We start from the raw sequence: 22,858 nt of genomic DNA, 5'->3' as shown, positions 1-22,858 counted from the left end.
CTTGCTTAAGTTCACTGTTGCCCAAGAGGTGCTGGGAAGACATCTTTTTAAATTCTATAACCTCCCATACCCAGCAGGAGATCTTGAGTGATGCCACCTCTGAAGATGAAAATTCTTCCTTTCACACACTCAGCAGATAGTCACTTATTCTGCCTCTCACTTCAAGAAGGTGCTCAGAGACTATGATGATGGGCAGCAGTACAAAACCCTAAGATAGGTCACTTCTATGGAGTGATATAACCATATACAAGAGGAAGAGGTTGAATTGGTTGGTTAGCTCTATCCAGGTATCAGAAAAACTGTTTCACTGCTTCCTCTAAACCCTACTGAACACGACTTAAATATTACAGAGAAAGAGGGTGAGTGAGGTAATATTTTTATTGGACCAACCTCTGCTGGTGAAAGAGACAAGCTTTTGAGCTACACAGAGCTCTGAGTAGCTTGAAAGCTTCTCTCTCTCACCAACAAAAGTTAGTCCAATAAAAGATATTGCCTCACCCACCTTGTCTCTCCAATATCGCAGGACCAACATGGACACAACAGCACTGCAACCATGACTGAAATGTGTCATTTAAATCAAACCATTACTTTTATAAATTCATCAGTCTTAAACTTTGTTTTATGAAGTAAATATTTTGTTGCAGCTTCATGTGTTATGATAGGCTACTAAATCCTCAAATTATTATATTGAACTGTTCAGACATCAGTAATTCATTGTCGTGGCAAGGTGTATTGATATGCAGTTCCTGGAGCAGAATCTGCCATATTAATGTGAAAAGAGATGTAACTTTATTCAAATTAGGATTTACTTGAAGGCATATTTATATTTACATTTTGTTTTTCATAGTTATTCTCAGAAAAAAACATGTCAATATTAATATAAAATTTTCACACATTTCACATTATGGAGCTTTTAATTATACCACACAAAGCCTGTACAGTTACTTATTCATTGTTTGTAGGACAGCAATATATAGTAATAATGGAAAAAACTCATCTTTCACCCACACACTGGAATGCCAGCACCTCTGGGTTGGTACAGGTGTTTGTTTTACAGAGAACAAAAACTTCTACACAACAATGCCTAAAGAATATCTCCAACTGAAGCAATTAGCTGAAAAAAATGTAATTATCCAAACTAATTTGGCCAGGACACTCAAGCTAACTAACAGCACTTGCTTAGATTAGTACTTAGGAGCACTGGGTATTTAATTCTGTATTCAGCTTTTAAAAATATACTAATACATACAATCCTCCCCACTTCTGAACCTTAAATGGATCTTATTTAGGTTGCACAGTGAAGCATATGAAAGCTAGGTAATGCCAGATTTACCATGACCCATGCAACTTTAAGTCTGTCCCCTTCTGTGCACTGAATGTTGTCATGGTCTCATGGAAAAAATAGTATCTGATTATGTATTTAGAGACAGTATGCCAATGCCTACGCACAGAGGGGAAGAATTAAGTGTTGCCTGGGCAACCCTAAATCTAGCATTTTCCCTTACTTTTGAATGTTTCAGTTTCCAATCTAAATAAGATTATTTTAACAGGTTGTTGTTGTTGGCAATTTCCTAGATTTTCTAGGGAAGAAAAAATATAATTTTATTATTAGTCCAGAGGGAACTCTGTGTCAAAATATTAAAAATTCATTGCAAAATATTTTAAAATTCTAAAAAATTCTGCATATGTTATTTGTTGAGATAACACAATATAATCACGTCAGTTTCAATTATTTTGGTAATTTCTTTCAAAATATCACCAAGTACGTCTAAAACAAACAAAAAAGATTCAGGAAATGTTTTTTGACAAATAGATTCCTTACTAGCCATATTAATACAGAACTTTGAGTAATAATTCATTTAAACTACAACACAGAAATATATTTCCTGCACCCCTCAGAAGCAGTGCAAAGGCTTGGGGGAGTCGGGGTAATGGAGGAGCTGAGGGAGAGGGAAGTGATTGCTTGGAAGTAGCCTCGGAGTGAACATGGAGGGTTGTTGGGTGTGGGTGGGAAAAGTATGGAATAGTTTGTTGGGGGCAGGGATTGTTAGGGAGTTGGGGAGCCTCCCCCATGCAGAATCTGTCTGAGCCATAGTCTCTCCCATTCAGTCAGCCACCTGGTGGGTGAAAGGTGTAACTGCAACTTCCCTTCACCTCTTCCTCAGAATCAATTACTCTGCGGTGGTGGTGGGGAAATAAATCTGTGGGTGACATTAATTCTGTGCTTGCACAGTGGCACAGCATTCTTCCAGGAGTATATTATGTACTATTGTATCAACTTCCCATCATGCATCAGCAGGGCAGTAAAGAGTCCTATAGCTCAGTGGTAGCAATAACAACATTAACCGGTAGCAAGCTCTCAGAATTAGGAATAGAGATGGGGAAAGGGGATATGGAGGGTGTAGAAGGCTCAGCTCTGCCCAGCCTCGCCCTCTCTCCAACCCCACCTGAGAACTGGCAGAGCCCCAGGCCTATGTGGTACCCGAGAAGGGGGAGAGAATGGGATACGGGTGATCAGTGGGCTGCTGGGGCCAGGGGGCTTATGGGAAAGAGGAGAACCCATCCTGGGTTCCCCCAGAGAAGGCATGGGCATGTTCTGAAAATAAGAGAAGGGGAATGGTGACTTTTTAAACATTTAATATTTCAGCAAAAACTGAAAAGAATTTCATGGGACAAAGAAAAGGCACTTCTATAGCTGAAGGTGTTCTACCTGCCAAATAGCAAAGTCATGCAGCAAACAACAGAAGTGTGACAGCTTTTAAAGAAAAGGTTGTAAGAAACCTTTATAATGGAAACGGTTAGACAATCTAAATCTAGAAATTGCTACTAGCTCCCGAATGTAATCTATAGTGTATGGAAATAGAGTAGTGGTGACTCTCATCACTATGCTTTTGAAGACAGCAGAACGCAACCAGAGCACCAGTGTTCAATGTAGCTTGCAATCCTTGAACAATGCCTATCTTCGTTACACACTGTTATTTGGACCCCAGCAGGCCTCTATGGTTCCCTTCATATAAGTTTGTTGTGTAAAGAGCAAAATACACAACAAATCCAGACCCATCTTTTACCCTACATCAAGTCCAATAAACCTAAAATAAACTAAAACTTCCATAGCATCTTTGCTTGTTTGTAGTTTGTCAGTATCTTGATTTTACACCTCATCCAAATGATGGGGTGTGTGTGTGTGTGTGGAAGCTTTCAAAAGTATCCATGAGATCTGAACTCCTAAATACCTTATGCAATTGTTAAAATTTCCTCTAGGAACGCATTGCTCTGCTCTGCCTCCTCACCCCTACTGGGCATTGATTCAATACAAAAGCAGCCTACTGAATGGTAAATCTTTCTTCCTCCTGCACCCTGCCAATTAAAATATCCTCTTTGAAAATAAGCTTAAGTGTTAAGTTATTTTTCAATACAGGCAGGTGTATTTAAATACACTTTTGAAAGTTATAGTTTAGGCCTCAGATCCAGAACGGATGTAAACAGGCATAGCTCCATTGGATCTGGTTCTATGTGTAGATAACCTGGGCCATTCAATAAATATCGTAGGGCTATTTAAGGTATAAAAGCAGCATCTAGCCAGGTCTAAATGAAGCCGACATCACAGTTAAGTCCTAAAACTTATTTACTTTTACAACTAAGAAAGGCAAATCAATATAGATTTCAGAATGTGTCTAAATCCTATGAATTGTGCAACTAAGAATAACATCAGACACTTAATGTTGATGGAAAACCTCTTGCAGTTTAGTGTCTATACAGTATGCATCTTGGAGTTTGTAAGGGATCAGCATGCCAGATTATTGTAATCACTGTTCTTCTCTTACTCCCCAACCCCTCTTGTCTGTCACTAGCACTTGTTATGTAATGTCAAACTTAAGGCCCAATGCTACCCTACTGAAGTCCGTGGGAGTTTTACCACTGAGGGTATGTCTACATTGTGAGAAAAGACCCAGGGAACAGCTCCAGCTGGCCCAGGCCATCTGACTTGGGCTCTTGGGGCTCAGGCTTTGGGGCTATAAAACTGCAGTGTTGATGCTCAGACTGGAGCCCAGGCCGGGGAGGGTTTCACAGCCCAGGCTCCAGCCTGAGCCTGAACTTTTACGCTTCTATTTTGAGCCCCACACAGCCTACGCCCTTTGAGCACAAGTCAGCTGCCCCAGGCTCCGAGACTTGGTACTGCATATTTTTTATCACAGTGTAAACATATCCCGAGTTTGACAGAAGCACAAATACTTATGGTGCTGTAAAATAGTAGTAACAGAGCTTATGGATTGCTCACATGTACCGCTGTGAAATCACATTACCACAATGCTGGTATAAAGGCAGTTCATGGCAGGAGGTTCATACATAGATCCATTCTTAGGCATAGAACCCAGCTGCAGTATCTCCACAGCCTATAATGCCTCATCCTGTGAGGCAAATAGATTTTCATTCTTGCCACTGGAAATTGCCACAGGTGGTATAAGTATGATATTCTTCTATCACTACTGCAGCATGGTTATTGCCCCACAGTTCCTGTGAGGTGCTGAGCATCCTCCCACAGAAATGGCACATTGCAGCACAGCTTGTCAGATCACAGTTTGGTAGGAACGTAAGGAGCTGGCTTGAGCCCAACCCACAAAAGGAACCAAGGTCTCTTTCCAGGCACAGTTTTATGGTCCAAACAGGCAAAAAACCACAATGCCAGTTCCTCAGCCCACCCGGGGGCTACAGCTCCCAGGGGTTTTTCCCCCTTTTCTTCAATCTGTCCCTCCTTCAGGGTCGGCTGCAGGATTCTTCTGTGTTCTGAGCACTGCCTCCCCTCCCAGGGGACTCCCTACTCCTGCTACTTCCTTACTGACAGCCCAGATCTCTATAGAGAACACTAGTTCCCTCCTCAGCTGCACCTGATTAATGAACAGGGCCAGCTGGCCTCAGGCCTATGGCCCTTAAAGGGGCAGACCCCCCTATTATAGGGAAGTTATCTGGTTGTAATGTCTTGTACAGACCCATGGGTGCATTTAAATCAATCAGCCATGGTAAGCTAGAATGATGGTTCTCTAAAAAGTTAACCCAGTAAGTGAGGATAGTACAATGGTCTAAGCGTCTGCTGTGAACTATCTGAAGTACTGGTAACCACAGGTTTAAATCCAGTCAGGGGTTGACTCAAAAGTTCTTCCTTCCAAGACAGAGAAAACAAATGTATTGTGGAGGGGACCTTTCAGATGAGATCTTAAAATGCAAGATCAGCTGTGGGTCGGCTTTTCCTGGGTATCAAATTCTGTCCTTCCTTAACACCCTTGGCAACTCAACTGAGTGCAATGGGGTATAAATCAGGGTAGGATTTGGCTCTTGTGTGTTGTTTGCATGAGTGTAAATGAGGGAAGATGCAACTACATAAGTTCCCACTAAAATACTAGGTAGTGGAGTGCCCCTGTTCTTTTACTCCGTGATTTTTGGTCGTATGTTTTATACACAGTTTTAGAAAGCTGCCCTTATTTGTCAATGCAGCTGAACAGAAAATGGGAAAACCTGTTTACAAAAATATTTTCTGACCAGCTCTAGTTGCCAAGATGTCATCTTAAAGTCACATTTGTCTGTATTGTACATCTTCCCCTAAATATACATGTACATCACTGCCTTAGGATATTTGGGTCATCCATTCCAGCCAAGAGAAGCGTATTCATTTCGCCCTCTGTGGCTGCAGATTTTAACAAATACCAGCCCTAATATTGCTATCCAAAGTAAGTGCCACTAAGCTTTACTCACTGTATTATGCGTAGCGTACCAAGCTTTTCTTGCTTGCTTCTTTGCTAGTTTGTTTGTGTCTTTATCTGAAACCAACAATAAATATTAGTATATTTGTACTCTATGTACACTATCAATATATTTATTTTGTACCAAAACAAAAACAATCATTCATCTAAACAGTCTACTTCAGTTTTATTGCCTTCATAAAACAAACAAAAACCAACAAACAAAGAAACCAACAGCAACAAAACCAAGTGTAATGTGTTCATCATAAAATAGGATCTTGTAGGATTCCAGTAATTTTATGAATGAACACTAAGTTTAAACAAACAAAATAAATTATATATACACCAGTAGTTCAGCTTTCAGAACTTGCTTCAATTATGAATATTTCATCCTTGATCTTAATGTTCCATTTATAAATAGTTTATAAGAGGTTAATATTGTTAAATGTATCAGAGGGGTAGCCGTGTTAGTCTGGATCTGTAAAAGCAGCAAAGAATCCTGTGGCACCTTATAGACTAACAGACGTTTTGGAGCATGAGCTTTCATGGGTGAATACCCACTTTGTCGGATGCAAGTAATGGAAATTTCCAGGGGCAGGTATATATATGCAAGCAAAGAAGCAAGCTAGAGATAACGAGGTTAGTTCAATCAGGGAGGATGAGGCCCTGTTCTAGCAGTAGAGGTGTGAAAACCAAGGGAGGAGAAATTGGTTCTGTAGTTGGCAAGCCATTCACAGTCTTTGTTTAATCCTGAACTGATGATGTCAAATTTGCAGATGAACTGAAGCTCAGCAGTTTCTCTTTGAAGTCTGGTCCTGAAGTTTTTTTGCTGCAGGATGGCCACCTTAAGATCTGCTATTGTGTGGCCAGGGAGGTTGAAGTGTTCTCCTACAGGTTTTTGTATATTGCCATTCCTAATATCTGATTTGTGTCCATTTATCCTTTTCTGTAGAGACTGTCCAGTTTGGCCGATGTACATAGCAGAAGGGCATTGCTGGCATATGATGGCGTATATTACATTGGTGGACGTGCAGGTGAATGAGCCGGTGATGGTGTGGCTGATCTGGTTAGGTCCTGTGATGGTGTTGCTGGTGTAGATATGTGGGCAGAGTTGGAATCGAGGTTTGTTGCATGGATTGGTTCCTGAGCTAGAGTTATTATGGTGCGGTGTGCACAGGGGCGGCTCTAGGAATTTGGCCGCCCCAAGCAGTCATGCCTGCGGTTGGTGCACCGGAGCCGCGGGACCAGCGGACCTCCCGCACGCATGACTGCGGAGGGTCCGCTGGTCCCGCGGCTCCAGTGGACCTCCCGCAGCTGCGGAGGGTTCACTGGTCCGTGGCTCTGGTGGAGCATCCGCAGTCATGCCTGCGGGAGGTCCACCCGAGCCGCGGGACCAGCGATCGGTCCGCAGTCATGCCTGCGGGAGGTCGACTGGAGCTGCGGGACCAGCTGACCCTCCGCAGTCATGCCTGCAGGAGGTCCGCTGGTCCCGTGACTCCGGTGGACCTCCCGCAGGCATGACTGCGGAAGGTCCGCCGGAGCCGGCTGCCGCCCTGCCGGCACAATGCTGCCCCAAGCGCGTGCTTGGCGCGCTGGGGTCTGGAGCCGGCCCTGGGTGTGCAGTTACTGGTGAGAATATGCTTCAGGTTGGCAGGTTGTCTGTGGGCGAGGACTGGCCTGCCACCCAAGGCCTGTGAAAGTGTGGGATCATTGTCCAGGATGGGTTGTAGATCCCTGATGGAGGGGTTTTAGCTGGGGACTGTATGTGATGGCCAGTGGAGTCCTGTTGGTTTCTTTCTTGGGTTTGTCTTGCAGTAGGAGGCTTCTGGGTACACGTCTGGCTCTGTTGATCTGTTTCTTTATTTCCTCGTGTGGGTACTGTAGTTTTGAGAATGCTTGGTGGAGATTTTGTAGGTGTTGGTCTCTGTCTGAGGGGTTAGAGCAGATGCGGTTGTACCTCAGTGCTTGGCTGTAGACAATGGATCTTGTGGTGTGCCCGGGATGGAAACTGGAGGCGTGAAGGTAGGTATAGCGGTCGGTAGGTTTTCGGTATAGGGTGGTGTTAATGTGTCCATCACTTATTTGCACCGTGGTGTCTAGGAAGTGGACCTCTTGTGTAGATTGTTAAATGGTTAATCTAGTTTTAGATTTGAGATTGAGTGTGACAGATTTTTATAACCATCTGTAACACCTTCTATGGGCGTGCTTATAAACAGCTACGGTGCATCTGTAACATTCACGTATGTCTGTGACATCCATTAATCATCTGTTAACCATTTATAAACGGAAGCTTAATATGCAGTGCGAAGCAAGAAGGATGATTTAGTTGGGGTTGGTCCTGCTTTGAGCAGGGGGTTAGACTAGATGACCTCCTGAGGTCTCTTCCAACCCTAATCTTCTATGATTCTAAGTACTGTGTATCACTTTGCCTACTTCATTCGTGGTGTTTTCCAGCCTAAACAGTTCAGTTTTATTGCCTTAATGAAGCAACAAGCTGTGATGTGTTCCTCATAAAATAGGAGTTCTGTGTAAAATTTGTGAGTGTAATCTTCAGAAGCACTCAACATTGATTTCAATGGGGGCAGAGTCAAACCAATGAGAGCAGTGGTAAGACAATGCACAGTGCTTATGAAAATCCCTTCCCCCAAGCATTTTCACCAAACTTGGGCACTTAGCTAATATAGCAATATTACCCAGTCCATATTCACTTTGGAAATCCTACTGCTGCAATTTATATAGACACAGCTGCATTTTAGGAGATATTATTATGCACTGTGAGGTCTTCTGAATTTTAAAACCCCTTCCATTAAAATAATCATGGAAGTAATCAGTTGCCTTGAAAATACTTTATAACTATTTGCTGATAGCAGAATAGTGTATACTCAAGATCCGATTCTAATCATTAACTCGCATGTGTATTTGGGATAGGCGGACTTCAAGGCTGGTCTTGAATGGTTAAATGCATTTTACAATATCTTGCTCAAAGCTGTCCAAGATATTTTTAATGGATGCTTGTGAGAGGGTGGTAAAGTTATTGGAAAGGATCCAACTGGAATAAACAAAATGAAAGGATTTTTTAAATACATAGTACCAGATTCAGTGCTGTTGCTCAAATGCCACTGAGACACCATGTGTACACACCCACCCACCTCTAAGGCAACATTAATAAGCACCCCTATTCTGGCTGGCAACAGCCTAACAGTCTCACTCACAAACCACCCCCAATTAAATGACAGGAGCATGAGTAATTTATACAAGGGTATGTGCATGAGTCATTGATGATGTGTGATTATATAGTGGCTCCCCAAAATAACCACCCCTAGATTTGCCCATCAATTGCATTATAATTTACGATATACAGTTATAGATTTAAGTTAAATCCACACTGCCTTTTCTATATTTTAATCTTAGCCGCACATGTGTGTAGGGTGCAAGCGTGTGCTTAGTGGAACCACACAATGGTTGAAGGGAATGCAGATGACATGACGAGCCTGATCCTGGTTCCACTTACTTCAGTCTAAATCAGAAGAAGCTTCATTGATCTGAGACATCAGAATGAGGCCCAATATATTTGGATTTTTATGAAGCATTTGAAAAAGTTTTGATCTATTCAAAATTAATTCAAATTAGATTGGAACAGACTAAATTATCAATAATATACAGAAGGCTTGATTCTGCAGTCTATACACTGAGTAGTACTTACTCTCTTGGGTTCAATAGGACTATTTACATGAGTAAATACCAGTTAAAACAAGGAAGTATTTCAGATTTGGGCCAGGCAGAGGGGCAGCAGAAGCACAGGGCAGAATAAGGAAGAAGGTATATAGTGGGGGTACTTCAAGAATTGCTGTTACGTGTGCATTTATATAATAATCTAAAAAGAGGATTCCTGACATCTGCAAAGGACACTAAACTGGAAGGAACTGCAACCACCACTAAGGCCAGAAAAATACAAAGATGACAGAGAAAAATAGTCTGTTTTGTGGAAAGGAAAACTGGGAAGGCAGATTGCAAAACAAAACTTAGAAGAAATATTATATATGGGTGTGCAAAAGTGCTGGTTGGAGTTTTGAATTTTGATTTTCAATTAACTTTCTTATTCGCTTTTTCATGTTCAAGTACCTGTTTTCATTTCAATCTGAATTTTGAAGACTTGCCCTGAAAATTTTCAACAAAAAAATCCTTTTGTGTATGTGTGTTTGTGTGTGTGTTTTTCAGCAGCTCTAGTTTGCAATAGGAGGAAAAATGTTTTGGGATATGTATATTGATAATCTTATAGGCAATAAATGAACCTGGCTGGGCCACCATGGGTGTCCTAACATACCCACTTGGAGAGAAGGTATCATATATTAAAAGACTCTTTAATCTAGCAGAGAAAAACATAACAAGATCCAGTGTCTGGAAGCTGAAGCTAGACAAATTCAAATTCAAAATAAGGCACACTTTTAAAAACAGTGACTGAAATTCATAGATTCATAGATTCTAGGGCTCAAAGGGACCCTGAGATGTCATCGAGTCCAGTCCCCTGCCCTCATGACAGGACCAAATACTGTCTAGACCATCCCTGATAGACATTTATCTAACCTACTTTTAAATATCTCCAGAGATGGAGATTCCACAACCTCCCTAGGCAGTTTATTCCAGTGTTTAACCACCCTGACAGTTTGAAACTTTTTCCTAATGTCCAACCTAAACCTCCCTTGCTGCAGTTTAAGCCCATTGCTTCTTATTCTATCCTTAGATGCTAAGGTGAACAAGTTTTCTCCCTCCTCTTTATGAAACCCTTTTAGATACTTGAAAACTGCTATCATGTCCCCTCTCAGTATTCTCTTTTCTAAACTAAACAAACCCAATTCTTTCAGCCGTCCTTCATAGGTCATGTTCTCTAGACCTTTAATCATTCTTGTTGCTCTTCTCTGGACCCTCTCCAATTTCTCCACATCTTTCTTGAAATGCAGTGCCCAGAACTGGACACAATATTCCAGCTGAGGCCTAATCAGCGCAGGGTAGTGCGGAAGAATGACTTCTCGTGTCTTGCTCACAACATACCTGTTAATGCATCCCAGAATCACGTTTGCTTTTTTTTGCAACAGCATCACACTGTTGACTCATATTTAGCTTGTGGTCCACTATAACCCCTAGATCCCTTTCTGCCATATTCCTTCCTAGACAGCCTCTTCCCATTCTGTATGTGTGAAACTGATTGTTCCTTCCTAAGTGGAGCACTTTGCATTTGTCTTTGTTAAACTTCATCCTGTTTACCTCAGACCATTTCTCCAATTTGTCCAGATCATTTTGAATTATGACCCTGTCCTCCAAAGCAGTTGCAATCCCTCCCAGTTTGGTATCAACTGCAAACTTAATAAGCGTCCTTTCTATGCCAATATCTAAGTCGTTGATGAAGATATTGAACAGAGCTGGTCCCAAAACAGACCCCTGCGGAACCCCACTTGTTATACCTTTCCAGCAGGATTGGGAGCCATTAATAACTACTCTCTGAGTACGGTTATCTAGCCAGTTATACACCCACCTTATAGTAGCCCCATCTAATTTGTATTTGCCTAGTTTATTGATAAGAATATCATGCGAGACCATATCAAATGCCTTACTAAAGTCTAGGTATACCACATCCACCGCTTCTCCCTTATCCACAACACTCGCTATCCTATCCTGCTTGCATCCGAAGAAGTGGGTATTCACCCACGAAAGCTCATGCTGCAAAACGTCTGTTAGTCTATAAGGTGCCACAGGATTCTTTGCTGCTTCTACAGAACCAGACTAACACGGCTACCCCTCTGATATCCTATCAAAGAAAGCTATCAGATTTGTTTGACATGATTTGTTCTTCACAAATCCATGTTGGCTATTCCCTATCACTTTACCACCTTCCAAGTGTTTGCAGATGATGTCCTTAATTACTTGCTCCATTATCTTCCCTGGCACAGAAGTTAAACTAACTGGTCTGTAGTTTCCTGGGTTGTTTTTATTTCCCTTTTTATAGATGAGCACTATATTTGCCCTTTTCCAGTCTTCTGGAATCTCTCCGGTCTCCCATGTTTTTCCAAAGATAATAGCTATAGGCTCAGATACCTCCTCTATTAGCTCCTTGAGTATTCTAGGATGCATTTCATCAGGCCCTGGTGACTTTCAGGCATCTAACTTTTCTAAGTGATTTTTAACTTGTTCTTTTTTTATTTGATCTTCCAAACCTACCCCCTTCCCATTAGCATTCACTATGTCAGGCATTCCTTCAGACTTCTCGGTGAAGACCAAAACAAAGAAGTCACTGAAATTAACCACTGGGGCACCTTGTCAAGGACTGTGGTGGGACCTCCATCATTTAAAGACTTTAAATCAATATTGGATTTCTTTCTAAGAACATAAGAATGAACAGAACAGGTAAACATCAAGTGATCCATCCCCTGTCGCTCATTCCCAGCTTCTGGCAGAGGCTAGGGACACCATCCCTGCCCATCCTGGCCCATTGGTGAACCTATCCTCCATTAATTTATCTAGTTCTTTTTTGAACCCAGTTCTAGAAGATATGATATAATTCCTCCAGCAAATTCAATACTGTGTGGTGGAAATTAGGCTACATTCTATGTCCAATGTTATGTAAATGGTAATTTCAGAAAATCATAATGGTACCTTCTGAAATTAAAAATCTATCCACATGACTCTCAGAGCATCTGCAGAATTAGCCTAATTTCATAGGTGCTGTGGGTATCAGGGTAAATTCTTTTCACGACAGTAGTATTAGAAAAAAGTACTATGAGTGGAAACTACACAGAATTTCCTACATGCTATACAGGCTTTTTCCTACCTAGCCAGCACTAAAATGGAAGTAGAAAATTATCATCATTAAGACCAGTCTTAATTCATTGAAAATATCTGTAAAGGGATTAAGTTGCATAATATCAAAGATAGGGCTGATCAAAAATTTAAAACAATTTTTCTATGGAAAACTGAGTTTTTGACCAAAGGAAATTGTTCACAAGGAGTGTCTGTTTTTCACAAAAAAACTTGGATTTTTTTGTTAAAAACCCAAATGCCAATATATTGCCTAAACCCAAACTATTTCAGTTTGGAAATGCGATGGGAGTTGTGGTTTGGTTACTTCATGTTACCACTTTCTATGATGCTGGGCTCCCTTTCTGGACTACACCTTCCATAGTGAATGGGACTCCCATGATAATCTGCTTCCCTTTGCCAAAGGGAAAAACCCTGGTGCATCATGGGAGACATAGTACAACCAGAAAGCCTGGCCTATAGAGGAGACTGAGAGCTTGAGGTACCCAAACTACAACTCCCTGAGGCAAAGCAGCAGTATTTTCAAATCAAAAAGTTTTGTTTTCCTGCTGAAATATTTCAGTTTTTCAATTTTGAATGAAAACTTAAATTTTCTCCCCAGTTCTAATTAAACATGCACAGGAGTAAAAAAGCTAATGTTCCTGAAAGGATTTAAATGGTATTGTACCTACTAGAAATAAAACATCTGAGTGGAGAAATGCTGTAAGTTTTCAGGCTTCACAAATAGATAGAGAGGGAAAAGGAGATAAAACTTTGAAAATAAACCTCAGAACATAATCGACTTAAAAAAAGTAAAGGATATTAAGCTAAATATTTTAACCTTGTGTGGACTTCCCTACTATGTGCATAATAAAAACAAAAACAAAAAACCTTACCTATATTCAGAAAAGAATTGCACAAAAAGTAAGCATGGAAATCTATTTAGGATTAGAGTAACATTTTCGAAGATGTCAAGGGGATATAGTCCAACGAATCCCCTTTAAGGTAGAGATTAAATCCCTTAGTTGTTTTTGAAAATCTCAACCAAAAGGTTTACTTAGGGAGAGTAGCTTGACTGGACTTATTTGTCTTCTTGGTCTCATGTCAGCTTATATTATCTCTGTATTGGACTGTCCCTCCACACAAAGTTTTACCTTATGAGATGAGTTTGCAAAAACCAGTCATAAGGAACCCCATATACATCATGGAAATAAATCTGTGGCGTTCTCTAACAATGCTGAGGCTTGGCCAATTCTGTACTCTCTATTTTTGTTCTGATCAACAGGAAATCCTCTCATATTAACCTAGGTCCTGATTTTCAAACGTTCTCAACTCCCATTCAAGCACTGAAATAAATAACCAGATTTTCAATGTTGGAGCTGAGTGCTTTTGAAACTCTGGCGACAAATGTGTCAGAGTAGGAGGTGCTGCGTGGTGAGGACTGCTGGAAATCTTTTTCCAATAGTGGGTTCTGAGTAGAGCTGGTTGGAAAATGGTTTCCCCAGGCCACAAACTTAGTTGCAATTTCAAAAATTTTCTCGCTTCTGGAAAAACTTTTTGAAAACATTTTGCAAAACATCAGAAAAAGATCAAGGTCCATCCCAGAAAAGTCTGAAATAGAGATTTACATCCCAGAGGAGCACCCTGACCACTGCGCTACTGGCTATTGTGGGGAGGTGCTCTTTGAGACCAGAAAAGCCTTTTTGATGAGTTGACATTTTTCTTATGAAAAAATACAGTCGAAAAATTCCCAGTCAGCATTAGTTCTGAGCACTTGAAAATCTGTCGCTATATCACAGACTGTGTATGCATGTGTGTATGTCTGTGTCTACACCTACCCTTCTCCATGCCCCCCCTCCCGCCCCCAATAATGAACTATTTGGAGTCCATAGGAAAAACAGGTTCAGAATTGCAAACAGAGATTTAGTGTGTATTTTAATACCAGGGTTGTTGGGGTTTTTTTGAGTACTCAAACTGATCAACATACAACGCCTTATTTTAAATCATTCCATGAGTCAATCCACAAATCACTGTTCCCCATTGATTCTCTCCCTCTCAAAATGAGTCAGTGATTGATCAAGGAGCAAGTGCCTATTATTCCTGCTTCATCTGTTCTATGAAGCTCTACTCCACTTAATCCTGAGGTCTCCATCTCCACTGTCACATGTAGGCAGAAGAAGAAGAGACATTGGCAGCATCTGCTGACAGAACAGTTGTTGAGAAGTGACTAATGAATTTCAAGACCTTGAATCATTTATGTAGAATAGCTTGGAGAACGGGCTGTGATATAACAGATGTTTACTGGACTTATTCCTGAAACAACTTACACTTTTTGCATTGCAACTTCAATCTGGCTCCTATTAAAATGTGCTTGACTGGATCTGAAAATCCTCTGAATAGGAGCCCAAGTGGGCAAGGTAAAGGCTTCAAAACTAAACTGATTTTCAATTAATTTTTTTTTCAAGTTCCCAGTCAGACAATGCTGATTCATCTGAAGAGTTTCTCAGGTCCACAATGGAATTTCTGGGTGTGTGAGAAAGAGCAACTGTCTGTCTGTCTTACTTTCTTGTTTCAACACTTCTCTTATTCCATCCTGAACCTGAGAAACTTTCCCAACAAAAGTTTTATCAGAACCAGATGAGGCGGTTTCAAACAAGTGCTCTGTTAGATTTAGAAGAGAGACTTAAACGTTGGTCTTATTACATGCTATGTGAGTTTATTAACCATGGGGCTATAGAGTCAGTCTTGCTGGCTCTACCCAGTTAATATTTACACAAAGTGGAACAGATCCAAAGGGAAAAAAACAAAGACTGATTTTATAACCTAGGTTCAAATCACTGCTCCGAATCAGGAAAGGACCTGAACATGGTTTTCCCGCATCCCAGTTGAGAGCCCTAACCTGCAGGTTATCTTTCGGAGGTGTCTCTTATTCTCTCTTGCACTAATCTTTTCACAAAAGAATTTCAAAATGTTTCCATTTTGTTTCACATCAGAATGCAATTTTTTTGTGAAATAGAATTTTCATTTTCCAGACAGTTCTATCCAAAACTCTTCTCGGTCTTTGTATTATACCAGCTGAAAGTTAGAACTAAAGTTTTCCTGAAAATTCTGAAATTCCCACATTTTATTTTTTAAAGCAATGATTCTGATTTTGCTTTCATCTTGATACTGTACCCATAAAAATGACAATACTGGATCAGACCAATGGTCCGTTTAGCCCAGTGTCCTGTCTTCTGACAGTGACCAATTCTAGATGAGTCAGAGGAAATTACCAGAACAGGGCAATTATCAAGTGATCCATCCCTTGTCATCCTGTCCTAGCTTCTGGCAGTTAGAGGCTCAGGACACCCAAAACATGGGTTGCAACCCTGATCACGTTGGTACTAGCCATTGATGGACCTATCCTCCATGAACTTATCTAATTCTTTTTGGAACCCAGTTACACTTTTGGCCTTCAAACATCCCCTAGCAATGAGTTCCATAGACTGAGTGTGTGTTGTGTGAAGTAGTACTTATTGGCTTTTTAAAATCTCACTAGGCACATGTTTGCAGCTTTAGGAAACTAAATACCTTTGTAAATCTGACCCTTTGTACACCAAATAAGCTACGCATCTAACTCCTATTGACTTTCAATAGGAGTTAGGTACCTAACCTGCTTAGGCACTTTTTGAAAATCTATTAGGCACGTATCTGCATCTTTAGGTGCCTAAATACCTTTGTAAATCTGACCTTAAGTCTTTGCAGGATCAGGGCACAGGTTTATGACAAGAAGCAACAGTAGGTAAAACAGACAAGTTGGGTGGCAAAGGAGTAGGATGAAGCAACAGAAAAATGAGCATGTGTACTATCTAATAAGCAGTAGACTTAGCTCACCACCTGCTCAGCCATTCTCAGATGGCATCAGTACATTTAGTTGCACGTTAGCATTTAGTGATCCAATGTCCTAGCAACTTCAGATTATTATTCCTGGTTTTGATCTGCTGAGATCCTGGAAAAACAGCAGCAGGAGCAGTTAAAGTGCAAGAGCAGGTCAAGGAGTTTGTAGAGCAAAATAGGAAAGTTTCTCAATAGGTTTCTATAGAGCTTGTGCTGGGATTTATGAGATACTGGATTTTGAAAGTGACAGATCTGAACTGTCTAATTTCAGAGGAATCTATTAAGTTTATTCAATTTTAAAATACATATAAATTCCAATGGTTATGGCCTGATTCTCCGAAATGCTGAACACCCTCAGTGACCTGAGATACATTTTGAGAAGCAGTGGAAGGTGTGGGTGGCTGGTAGCCTGCAGGATGAAGCCCTAAGTAGTGTGTGTTGGTCATTAGATGCTGAGAACGCATGATTATTTTTTTTGGGCCAGAAACCAGATAATCTGGCATTATGCAATAGAGGCCATTACAGAAAAAATGTAACTACTCTGCAAAATTTTCTGAATGTTTTCTAATTGTGAGAATCATACAGCAGCTAAGAAATCAGCCTTTTTTGGTTAGTCCTGTTTTCTGCATTCGATGAGTCAGACACATTTTTGAGACGCCGATCCCCCACATCACTTCCCTCCCTCCCATTTGTTGATTGTGGAATGTTTTTGGTAGAATTCTAGCTGAAGAACTTCAGCGGGGGTTACTTTTTTGTGTACTTTTGTAACCTCTCTCTACCCTCCAGCCCAGAGCAAGAGCAGCTCTCAGCTGTTAACAGAGATAAAGGTAAGGAGGGCTGGATTCTCCATTCCACTCTGAAGTTCCACTCTGCCCATGAATGAGATGTGGGGCAAAGACTAAATGAAGCCATCTTTGTGCTTCCCCTCTTCAGTCCAGCTAAAGTTAGAACAGCCTCAGGGCTGCTCAAACTTACACTGGTGGAATGGCCGGTAAGGGGCTGGTTTTTCAGCTAGGGTCAGCAAGAAACATCCTCTGTGTTGTGAGTTAAGAAAGGGGATAGCAGAGAACACTTACATTGTCTCTGCATTGTAGGCTGGGGCTATTATGTAAAAGGACTACAGTATAGAGAGCTGGGCCTAGAGACGTATTTTGGGGTGAGAATAGTGGAAGAAGAGGGAAACTGGGAGATCAAACCTTATTCTCTACTTTCACTGATCCGTCCATTTGAAAACTATTTTATTCATTCAAACACTTTTATTGGATTTTTCACATTTACTTCTCCCTTGTTTTCTGTTCCCTGCCCTTCTTCCCTGTGCCCCCATTAATGGTAAATTCTCAGAATGGAGAGGGGTAACTAGTGGTGTTCCCCAAGGGTCAGTCCTCGGACCAATCCTATTCAATTTATTCATAAATGATCTGGAGAAAGGGGTAAACAGTGAGGTGACCAAGTTTGCAGATGATACTAAACTACTCAAGATAGTTAAGACCAAAGCAGATTGTGAAGAACTTCAAAAAGATCTCACAAAACTAAGTGATTGGATAACAAAATGGCAAATGAAATTTAATGTGGATAAATGTAAAGTAATGCACATTGGAAAAAATAACCCCAACTATACATACAACATGATGGGGGCTAATTTAGCTACAACGAGTCAGGAAAAAGATCTTGGCGTCATCGTTGATAGTTCTCTGAAGATGTCCATGCAGTGTGCAGAGGCGGTCAAAAAAGCAAACAGGATGTTAGGAATCATTAAAAAGGGGATAGAGAATAAGACTGAGAATATATTATTGCCCTTATATAAATCCATGGTATGCACACATCTCGAATACTGTGTACAGATGTGGTCTCCTCACCTCAAAAAAGATATTCTAACACTAGAAAAGGTTCAGAAAAGAGATAAAATGATTAGGGGTTTAGAGAGGGTCCCATACGAGGAAAGATTAAAGAGGCTAGGACTCTTCAGCTTGAAAAAGAGAAGACTAAGGGGGGACATGATAGAGGTATATAAAATCATGAGTGATGTGGAGAAAGTGGATAAGGAAAAGTTATTTACTTATTCCCATAATACAAGAACTAGGGGTCACCAAATGAAATTAATAGGCAGCAGGTTTAAAACAAATAAAAGGAAGTTCTTCTTCTCGCAGCACACAGTCAACTTGTGGAACTCCTTACCTGAGGAGGTTGTGAAGGCTAGGACTATAACAATGTTTAAAAGGGGACTGGATAAATTCATGGTGGCTAAGTCCATAAATGGCTATAAGCCAGGATGGGTAAGACTGGTGTCCCTAGCCTCTGTTCGTCAGAGGATGGAGATGGATGGCAGGAGAGAGATCACTTGATCATTGCCTGTTAGAATCACTCCTTCTGGGGCACCTGGCATTGGCCACTGTCGGTAGACAGATACTGGGCTAGATGGACCTTTGGTCTGACCCGGTACAGCCTTTCTTATGTTCTTATGTTCATGTAAACTACTGTATAATACTTGAAAAATCCCTGTTCTCCTAGGTATTACCTGACAACCATGAAATGTGATATCTGGCAAATTATCCCTCAAATCCAGACTAAGGATTTTATAGAATCATAGAATATCAGGCTTGGAAGAAACCTCAGGAGGTCATCTAGTCCAATCCCCTGCTCAAAGCAGGACCAATCCCCAACTAAATCATCCCAGCCAGGGCTATGTCAAGCCGGGTCTTAAAAACCTCTAAGGATGGAGATTCCACCACCTCCTTAGGTAACCCATTCCAGTGCTTCACCACCCTCCTAATGAAATAGTTTTTCCTAATATCCAACCTAAACCTCCCGCAATGCAACTTGAGACCATTACTCCTTGTTCTGTCATCTGCCACCACTGAGAACAGCCTAACTCTTTGGAACCCTCCTTCAGGTAGTTGAAGGCTGCTATCAAATCCCCCCTCACTCTTTTTCTCTTCTGCAGACTAAATAAGCCCAGTTCCCTCAGCCTCTCCTCATAAGCCATGTGCCCCAGCCCCCTAATCATTTTTGTTGCTCTCCGCTGGCCTCTCTCCAATTTGTCCACATCCTTTCTGTAATAAGGAGCCCAAAACTGGATGCAATACTCCAGATATGGCCTCACCAATGCCGAATAGAGGGGAATGATCACTGTCCTCAATCTGCTGGCAATGCTCCTACTAACGCAGCCCAATATGCCGTTAGCCTTCTTGGCAACAAGAGCACACTGATGACTCCTATCCAGCTTCTTGTCCACTGTAATCCCCAGGTCCTTTTCTGCAGAACTGCCACTTAGCTAGTCAGTCCCCAGCCTGTAGCAATGCATGGGATTCTTCTGTCCTAAGTGCAGGACTCTGCACTTCTTCATGTTGAACCTCATCAGATTTCTTTTGGCCCAATCCTCCAATTTTTTAGGTCACTTTAGACCCTATTCCTACCCTCCAGTGTATCTACCTCTCCCCCCAGCTTAATGTCACCCGCAAACTTGCTGAAGGTGCAATCCATCCCATTATCCAGATTATTAATGAAGATGTTGAACAAAACTGGCCCCAGGACCAACCCCTGGAGCACTCCTTTTGATATTGGCTGCCAACTAGAGATGGAGCCATTGATCGCTACCCATTGAGCCTGATGATCTATCCAGCTTTCTATCCACTTTATAGTCCATTCATCCATAAAAACGAATAAAGTCATTTAAAGTCAAGCTCTATCAAGCCCACTGCTTTCCCCATATCCACAGAGACAGTTATCTCATCATAGAAGGCAATCAGGTTAGTCATTCATGACTTGCCCTTGGTGAATACGTTTGCTGTTCCTGATCACCTTCCTCTCCTCCAAGTGCTTCAAAATGGATTCCTTGAAGACCTGCTCCATGATTTTTCCAGGGACTGAGGTGAGGCTGACCAGTCTGTAGTTCCCTGATTCTCCTTCTCCCCTTTTTTTAAATCAAATTTTTTGATCGAGACAAGGGCCGAAGCCTATCAGCAGGCATCACAGGAGTGCAGCAGAGGTCCGAATGTGGCTCTAAGGGTTTGTACCTGTTGCCCTTAGAAGGGCCTCTGATCTAAATGAGGGTTTTGCTCTCTGAAAGAGGAACCTAGTATGGAAGCTTGTAAATATCAGTCAGAGATGGCCACAAACACAAGGAAACTGAATAGAGTATAGAATACAGAGGGTGGTTCAAGCAAACCTGACCTGAACGCAGAAGCTGTTGGTGTAAACATAGTCCGTTGCCTGGAACATACAAAGAATGTTAATCAGCTCCCAGTGGCTTACTAAAAGCATTATATCTGACCCAACAAGATTGTAGTTCAAAAGGTAATCCGGTCCAGTCCACTGCTGCTTTTGGAATCTGTCTCAAATCCATGTGGAATGTTATCTTTGATGTAGTCCTGTCTGAGATGACAAGGGGGCCTTTTGACTGACAAAGCTTTCAGTGCTTTGGGCAGCTTTACAGAATATAACAAGATTCTAGTTAGGTCATTTTCTTAAAGTTTGTTTTTATGAAACTTCCTGACCTGAAAATACTCAACTCCCAGCATTTTTTGAAAAGTTCAGCTTCCAGTGAATCTAGTGAGCATAGCCCGGTGGGAAGAAGCACTAAAATTCACAAGTTTGGAGCACAGCTTGAGAATTCTAAAATACATTATAATTAAGGTGAAACAGACTTTTAGGGCCTTAAGCTAAGTTTACACATATCAGTGTCACTAAATGACTTGTTTTTATTACAGTAGCTCCTGAACACCTCAAACATTGTGCATGGCCCTGTACAAACACACAGTAAGATAGGCCCTGCCCCAAAGATCTTATAATCTAAATAGACAAGATAAAATTGGGCTAGTGGCTTATTATCCCCATTTTACAGAGAGGGAAGTGAAACATTGAAACCTTAAATGACTTTCCCAAGGTCACACAAGAAGTCTGTGGCAGAGCGAGAAATTGAACCCAGATTTCAGTTCTATTCTAATGTCTTAACCATCAGCTACTGCAATTAACCCAGCTGAAGATCTGGCCCTATTATTCTTGGCGGGGGGGGGTGGGAAATGCAAAGAGTAAGAGAGAGTAAGAGAGAGCTTGTCTCACAAGCTTCAAAAAGATATAAGGCATGAAGTACCCTGTACTGCTAGTGAAGAACTGGAAATAAACCAAACAAAGGTACAGTAAATCAGGTAAGGTAGGTGGGGAAGAATTAATGACAATGGTGTGTAGCAGAGTGAGTAGTTTAAAGAGAAAATGGGCCCAGCAATTATAACGAATTATAGGGATGATAACTCCACAATGGCTGAGTTACTGATCGGCTTTTTAAAGATTTCCTTTATCAAGGAAGAAAGGGATGCGTAGACAGGCAGCAAAGAAAAATAACTGTTTTCAATAGTAGGTAATTTCATGCTTAGGAAATATAAGCCTATCCATGTTTTGAGCCACAGCCTGTGCTTGCATGTGTAAGTGGGCAAAGGAAGGGAGAATCAAGTGCTACACAACAGGAGGGTGTCCCGGCTTCTGTGTGACTCATCCAGAATGATCTGGGATGCTAGACATAATTACTATCTGGAGATGAAATTCCAAAACTTGTATAGTTTGTAGCTTATACCACCACCACCACCCCCCAGTGCCAGTTCAGCTCCTGAAGGGAGAAACTAGGCCATAAACATTCCACTTCCTTTAAGTAATCTAGTACTGGTGGCAACACTACACTTCCCGAGCTAGCCAGAGGAGAGCAGCAGGACTCTGGCAATGCTTCTTGTCCACCCTCAAAGCATAACTGCAGTGATTACCTGCATCGACACTTATTCTCACTCATCCTGATCACATACGTTAGTAAGAGTAGCGACCTTCAAAAGTTTATTTACTTCAGAGGTGGGTGAGTCTCCAGGTTAATTAAACCCAGGATGCAGGCAGCCACATTTGCACAATTCTTGACTAATTTTGTGTGCCCAACTAGAGCCATCATGGGCCCAATTTTCAGAAGTGCTGAGGACCTGGAGTGTCCTTTGACTTTGATGGCATCTGAATCCTTAGCACCTCTGCAAGTGGGGGCATGCAAAAACCTCTCACACAAAATTACTCAGCAATTCTAAAAATTTTGGCATTAGTATTAAAGGATGATGCAACTGTCACTTAGCTATGGGTTAAGATCAGAATACTAGCTTAGGATACAAAGCCAGGGAAAATGCTTAAGAGTTTCCAGAGAAATATAAGTCTCACTTGATTTTCATCCATTATTTACTGAGCTGTCTTTTTTCAAAGAGGAGTAAAATTCTCAGGGGTCTCATCCTGCTCCAATTTAAGTCAATAGGAGTTGTGTCATGGTGTAAGATTTTTCAAGTCCCATTTTCTAATGTGATTTAGGCACTTGGGCTCAGACTTTTAAAAAGTATTTAGGTGTCTGAGGTTGCAAATGGGCGCCTAATGGGATTTTTAGAAGTGTCTAAATCAGTTAGACACATAAGTCCCATTGATTTCAATGGTAGTTAGGCATGTAG

At 41.3% G+C, this 22,858-nt stretch overlaps 1 long non-coding RNA gene across 1 annotated transcript in view; it reads right to left on the bottom strand.

Annotated features, from left to right (window-relative positions):
* Window positions 1-5,748: 5,748 nt before the first annotated feature.
* Window positions 5,749-22,858, bottom strand: part of LOC123371976 — a 40,106-nt gene continuing 22,996 nt past the window's right edge. The window contains exon 5 of the long non-coding RNA XR_006580029.1: window positions 5,749-5,813. This is a non-coding gene — a long non-coding RNA (uncharacterized LOC123371976). The remainder of the gene's footprint in view (window positions 5,814-22,858) is intronic.

This window comes from Mauremys mutica, chromosome 5 (genome assembly GCF_020497125.1).
Source record: "Mauremys mutica isolate MM-2020 ecotype Southern chromosome 5, ASM2049712v1, whole genome shotgun sequence".
NCBI lineage: Eukaryota > Metazoa > Chordata > Testudines > Geoemydidae > Mauremys > Mauremys mutica.
The sequence above is the reverse complement of the archived record's forward strand: the minus strand, read 5'-3'. Positions and strand labels throughout refer to the sequence as shown.